The sequence below is a fragment of the Bufo gargarizans genome, chromosome 9 (assembly GCF_014858855.1).
Source record: "Bufo gargarizans isolate SCDJY-AF-19 chromosome 9, ASM1485885v1, whole genome shotgun sequence".
Lineage (NCBI taxonomy): Eukaryota > Metazoa > Chordata > Amphibia > Anura > Bufonidae > Bufo > Bufo gargarizans.
Window position 1 is genome coordinate 185,983,404 of NC_058088.1, and position 7,783 is coordinate 185,991,186.

Here is a 7,783-nt window from a genome sequence, read left to right on the forward strand (position 1 = left end):
GGGATGACCCCCTATAAATACTCCACAGAGAGGGGTGACCCCCTATAAATACTCCACAGAGAGGGGTGACCCCCTATAAATACTCCACAGAGAGGGGTGACCCCCCCTATAAATACTCCACAGAGAGGGATGACCCCCTATAAATACTCCTCAGAGAGGGGTGACCCCCTATAAATACTCCACAGAGAGGGGTGACCCCCCTATAAATACTCCACAGAGAGGGGTGACCCCCTATAAATACTCCACAGAGAGGGGTGACACCCTATAAATACTCCACAGAGAGGGATGACCCCCTATAAATACTCCACAGAGAGGGGTGACCCCCTATAAATACTCCACAGAGACTTGACCCCCTATAAATACTCCACAGAGAGGGGTGACCCCCTATAGATACTCCACAGAGAGGGGTGACCCCCTATAAATACTCCACAGAGAGGAATGACCCCCTATAAATACTCCACAGAGACATGACCCCCTATAGATACTCCACAGAGAGGGATGACCCCCTATAAATACTCCACAGAGAGGGATGACCCCCTATAAATACTCCACAGAGAGGGATGACCCCCTATAAATACTCCACAGAAAGGGATGACCCCCTATAAATGCTCCACAGAGAGGGGTGACCCCCTATAAATACTCCACAGTGAGGGATGACCCCCTATAAATACTCCACAGAGAGGGATGACCCCCTATAAATACTCCACAGAGAGGGGTGACCCCCTATAAATACTCCACAGAGAGGAATGACCCCCTATAAATACTCCAGAGAGGGTGACCCCCTATAAATACTCCACAGAGAGGGATGACCCCCTATAAATACTCCAGAGAGGGTGACCCCCTATAAATACTCCACAGAGAGGGATGACCCCCTACAAATACTCCACAGAGAGGGGTGACCCCCTATAAATACTCCACAGAGAGGGATGACCCCCTATAAATACTCCACAGAGAGGGACGACCCCCTATAAATACTCCACAGAGAGGGGTGACCCCCTATAAATACTCCACAGAGACATGACCCCCCTACAAATACTCCACAGAGAGGGGTGACCCCCTATAAATACTCCACAGAGAGGGGTGACCCCCTATAAATACTCCACAGAGACATGACCCCCCTACAAATACTCCACAGAGAGGGGTGACCCCCTATAAATACTCCACAGAGACATGACCCCCTATAGATACTCCACAGAGACATGACCCCCTATAGATACTCCACAGAGAGGGATGACCCCCTATAAATACTCCACAGAGAGGGATGACCCCCTATAAATACTCCACAGAGAGGGATGACCCCCTACAAATACTCCACAGAGAGGGGTGACCCCCTATAAATACTCCACAGAGAGGGATGACCTCCTATAAATACTCCACAGAGAGGGATGACCTCCTATAGATACTCCACAGAGAGGGGCGACCCCCTATAAATACTCCACAGAGAGGGATGACCTCCTATAGATACTCCACAGAGACATGACCCCCTATAAATACTCCACAGAGAGGGGTGACCCCCTATAAATACTCCACAGAGAGGGATGACCCCCTATAAATACTCCACAGAGAGGGATGACCCCCTATAAATACTCCACAGAGACATGGCCCCCTGTAAATACTCCAGAGAGGGATGACCCCCTATAAATACTCCACAGAGAGATGACCCCCTATAAATATTCCACAGAGAGGGGTGACCCCCTATAAATACTCCACAGAGAGGGGTGACCCCCTATAAATACTCCACAGAGAGGGATGACCCCCTATAAATACTCCACAGAGACATGACCCCCTATAAATACTCCACAGAGAGGGGTGACCCCCTATAAATACTCCACAGAGACTTGACCCCCTATAAATACTCCACAGAGAGGGATGACCCCCTATAAATACTCCACAGAGAGGGGTGACCCCCTATAAATGCTACACAGAGAGGGATGACCCCCTATAAATACTCCACAGAGAGGGGTGACCCCCTATAAATACTCCACAGAGACTTGACCCCCTATAAATACTCCACAGAGAGGAATGACCCCCTATAAATACTCCACAGAGACATGACCCCCTATAGATACTCCACAGAGAGGGATGACCCCCTATAAATACTCCACAGAGAGGGATGACCCCCTACAAATACTCCACAGAGAGGGGTGACCCCCTATAAATACTCCACAGAGAGGGATGACCTCCTATAAATACTCCACAGAGAGGGATGACCTCCTATAGATACTCCACAGAGAGGGGCGACCCCCTATAAATACTCCACCGAGAGGGATGACCTCCTATAGATACTCCACAGAAACATGACCCCCTATAAATACTCCACAGAGAGGGATGACCCCCTATAAATACTCCACAGAGAGGGATGACCCCCTATAAATACTCCACAGAGAGGGGTGACCCCCTATAAATACTCCACAGAGACATGACCCCCTATAAATACTCCACAGAGAGGGTAACCCCTTATAAATACTCCACAGAGACTTGACCCCCTATAAATACTCCACAGAGAGGGATGACCCCCTATAAATACTCCACAGAGAGATGACCCCCTATAAATATTCCACAGAGAGGGGTGACCCCCTATAAATACTCCACAGAGAGGGATGACCCCCTATAAATACTCCACAGAGAGGGTTGACCCCCTATAAATACTCCACAGAGACATGACCCCCTATAAATACTCCACAGAGACATGACCCCCTATAAATACTCCACAGAGAGGGTGACCCCCTATAAATACTCCACAGAGACTTGACCCCCTATAAATACTCCACAGAGAGGGATGACCCCCTATAAATACTCCACAGAGAGGGGTGACCCCCTATAAATACTCCACAGAGACTTGACCCCCTATAAATACTCCACAGAGAGGGATGACCCCCTATAAATGCTACACAGAGAGGGGTGACCCCCTATAAATACTCCACAGAGAGGGGTGCCCCCTATAAATGCTACACAGAGAGAGGTGACCCCTATAAATGCTACACAGAGAGGAATGACCCTCTATAAATACTCCACAGAGAGGAATGACCCCCTAGAAATACTCCACAGAGAGGGATGACCCCCTATAAATACTCCACAGAGAGGGATGACTCCGTATAAATACTCCATAGAGAGGAATGACCCCCTAAAAAATACTACACAGAGAGGGGTGACCCCCCTAGAAATACTCCACAGAGAGAAATGACTCCCTATAAATACCCCCAGAGAGAAATGACTCCCTATAAATACCCCCAGAGAGAAATGACTCCCTATAAATACTCCATAGAGAGAAATGACTCCCTATAGATACCCCCCAAAGAGAAATTACCTCTATAAACACCCCCCAGAGAGAAATGACTCCCTAGAGAAAAATGACTCCCTATAAATACCCCCCCGGAGAAATGACTCCCTATAGATACCACTCAGAGAGAAATGACCCTCTACAAATACTCCACAGAGAGAAATGACCCCTTATAAATACCCCACAGAGAGACGGGACCCCCTATAGAAACCACCCCCGGAGAATTGACCCCCTAGAAATACTTCCCAGAGAAAAATGACTCCCTATAGAAACTACCCTGAGAGAAATGACTCCATATAGATCCCTCCCCAAAGAGAAATCACCCCCTAATAAATACCCCCGGAGAGAATTTACCTCCTAGAAATACCCCCCGGAAAGAAATGTTCCCCTAGAAATACCCCCAAAGAGAAATGACCCCTAGAAACACCTAGACAAATACGGCACATACGGTTCTGTGCACACTAGGGCGGAACCATACTGTGGTGGTATAGTGCACCCACTAGTGACCACAGGTGGGCGTGGCTTGGTCGCGGGCGGCACTGTACCCCGTGGTCTCACTCTAATACAGCAGATGTATGGGGTCAGAGATGTCCTATAACAAAGCCTAGAAGGAAGGCTTCCGCTACCCCTGTCCTTTACCGAAACGGCGGTGGTCCTGAGCCTATACTGGGCTAGAACTGGAAAACCCACCAATCTCTAGCCCCTATAGACCCCAGAACCTTACAGGGGTGGTCCAGGATTACAAACACATGGCGACTTTTTTCCTAAAACAGCACCACACCTGTCCATGGGTTGTGTCCGGTATTACAACTTAGCTCAGTACAGGTAGATGGTGGTACAATACATCTAGCATAGAAAGATAGCAGTAATGTCCATGTAGCCAAGGTAGATGGAGGTAAAATAAATGTAGCAGAGGTAGATGGCGGTACAATACATGTAGCAGAGGTAGATGGCGGTACAATACATGTAGCAGAGGTAGATGGCGGTACAATACATGTAGCAGAGGTAGATGGCGGTACAATACATGTAGCAGAGGTAGATGGCGGTACAATACATGTAGCAGAGGTAGATGGCGGTACAATACATGTAGCAGAGGTAGATGGAGGTAAAATAAATGTAGCAGAGGTAGATGGAGGTAAAATAAATGTAGCAGAAGTAGATGGCGGTACAATACATGTAGCAGAGGTAGATGGAGGTAACAAATGTAGCAGAGGTAGATGGCGGTACAATAAATGTAGCAGAGGTAGATGGCTGTACAATACATGTAGCAGAGGTAGATGGCTGTAGAATACATAAAGCATTGTTTGATAGTGGTACAGCATGTATAGTATAGGTAGATAGCGGTACAAACAACGTAGTACAAGTACAGTAGATGCCTATACAATCCATGTAAGACAGGTAGATGGCGGTACAATACATGTAGCACAGGTAGAAGGTGGTACAATCCATGTAGCACAAGTAGATGGCAGCACAATCCATGTAGTACAGATAGATGGTTGTACAATACATGTTGCACAGGTAAGTGGCGGTACGATACATATAGCACAGGTAGATGGCAGTACAATAAATGTAGCATAGGTAGATCGCAGTACGATACATGTAGCACAGGTAGATTGCAGTGCAATCCATGAGGCATAGGTAGATGGCAGTATGATCCACGTAGTACAGGTAGATGGCAGTATGATCCACGTAGTACAGGTAGATGGCAGTATGATACATGTAGTACAGGTAGATGGCAGTATGATACATGTAGTACAGGTAGATGGCAGTACGATACATGTAGCACAGGTAGATGGCAGTATGATCCACGTAGTACAGGTAGATGGCAGTATGATACATGTAGTACAGGTAGATGGCAGTATGATCCACGTAGTACAGGTAGATGGCAGTATGATACATGTAGTACAGGTAGATGGCAGTATGATACATGTAGTACAGGTAGATGGCAGTACGATACATGTAGCACAGGTAGATGGCAGTATGATCCACGTAGTACAGGTAGATGGCAGTATGATACATGTAGTACAGGTAGATGGCAGTATGATCCACGTAGTACAGGTAGATGGCAGTATGATCCATGTAGTACAGGTAGATGGCAGTAAGATACATGTAGCACAGGTAGATGGCAGTAAGATACATGTAGCACAGGTAGATGGCAGTAAGATACATGTAGCACAGGTAGATGGCAGCATGATCCATGTCGTACAGGTGGATGGCAGTATGATCCATGTAGTACAGGTAGATGGCGGTAAGATACATGTAGCACAGGTAGGTGGCAGTATGATCCATGTAGTACAGGCGGTTGGGGGTACCATACACCTACACAGAAGCCCCCCTAGAAGGCTGATCACTGCTCGTTATACTGACACTGGCAGGACGACGGGCGCTCACCCCGCTGCCAACATCCAGGCACATAGCTCATTATAACTTTATTACGGATAGAATCAAAGGGCAATTATCCGGCTGCAGGACAACGGGCGCCTGCGATTCCTCTCCTCGAAGCCTTCCCCTGGATCTGACATCTGGAGAAATAGACGGCGCCCAATATCCTCCTGCTGGGCATTGCCAACAACCCAACAGCCACAGCGGAGAAGGCGTCCGTTCACGTACAGCGGAAGAGCAGGCGTCCGTTCACGTACAGCGGAAGAGCAGGCGTCCGTTCACGTACAGCGGAAGAGCAGGCGTCCGTTCACGTACAGCGGAAGAGCAGGCGTCCGTTCACGTACAGCGGAAGAGCAGGCGTCCGTTCACGTACAGCGGCAGAGCAGGCGTCCGTTCACGTACAGCGGCAGAGCAGGCGCCCATTCACGTACAGCGGAAGAGCAGGCGTCCGTTCACGTACAGCGGCAGAGCAGGCGTCCGTTCACGTACAGCGGAAGAGCAGGCGTCCGTTCGCGTACAGCGGAAGAGCAGGCGTCCGTTCACGTACAGCGGCAGAGCAGGCGTTCGTTCACGTACAGCGGAAGAGCAGGCGTCCGTTCACGTACAGCGGCAGAGCAGGCGCCCGTTCACGTACAGCGGCAGAGCAGGCGCCCGTTCACGTACAGAGGAAGGACAAGCACATCCCCTTCTCTGCCCATGCCTCACCCCCTTTTTTACACCTGGCGTCAGCATGGAAAAGTTGTAGATTTCAGCAAAAATAACCTTTGCACCACAATCTGCGACAGATATACGCCAGAAAACGGGAGTATATCACTTGCTAAATGACCCCCAAAGTACTTTACGTAGGTGGATGCATTTTTCCCCCCAGGCCAGTGGCGCCCCCTGGTGACTGCAATGGTTGCACACCCCTAAAGCTGGCGCTTGGGACGGAGCTGCAGTGCCACAACGGGACCTTCTGATTGGTGGGTTGTCGGACCCCCATCAATCAGATATTATGAATTATTCTGAGATTTTGCAAGACCTGGGAGCCGGAAGACCAGGACCACCATAGATGCAGCATATCCAATATTTCCCTCCAGAGTGGGCACCATAAGGACTGGTGGTTGGCACTTTCAATGGGGGCAGCATTGGCTCAGTGGTTGGTCATAAACCCCCCCCCCCCCCCCCCCCCCCGCCCGCAACACCATGTGAAATTAGAGTGTGCAGGGATCAATGTGACCCCCGTGTACAGCGGCCTCTGCTATACAACGATTATTAATGAACACACCCCCCCACCAGAGGGGCCTCCGTTCTCTGGGGCTGACCCCCTGCAGGGGTGAATGCGCCTTATGGCCCCCTCCGCCCCTGTACAGTCAGGGCGACAGATGTCCCTTTAATCATTACATCTGGCCCTTCCAGATCCTCCGCTCATCTATAGGATAGAATAAAAACCACAAAGGTGTAGCAGAGCCGAGTTTGCCATTTTACTGCTTACACCAGTAGCCCTATGTAAACTCACTAACAAATACAGCTCTGCTTCATCTGTAGGATTTTTTTTTTTTTTTTTAAAAGGTACGGCCTCATAATATTCATATATTGGTACAGCTTAGTGGACCACACTGGGTGCCGCCATCTAGTGCTCAATAATGGTTTCGGAGGGGGATCCCACGAGTACCATCGATTACAGGGAGCAGCTAATTGTGACCATGGAAATTCACTCATATGTAGCAGAGCTGACTCTGTTCTTCAGTTATTTATTGCTGTGCTGTAATGACTCCACAGGATAGAGGATAACTATTATATTGGTGGGGGTCTTACTGCTGGGACCCCCACTGGTCACGAGAACGGGGGCCCCTTACCCCCTGCAATGAACGGAGCGACCAGTTGCACATGCGCATGGCTGCTCCTTTCATTTCTAGTGGCGTTTCGGAGATGGCCGAGCGCTGCAGGGGGTACGGCACCCCGTTCTCATGACCGGTGGGATATCATAGTTATCCCCCTATCCACATATCTTCTTACAATTGGAATACCCCTTTAACTGTAATCTTGTGCTGTGCCAAATGACACACTCGGCTCTGCAGCATCGGCACAGTGCCTTCACTCAAATGCGCTAGACTGGATGAAGTAGAGGCCACCACGTCG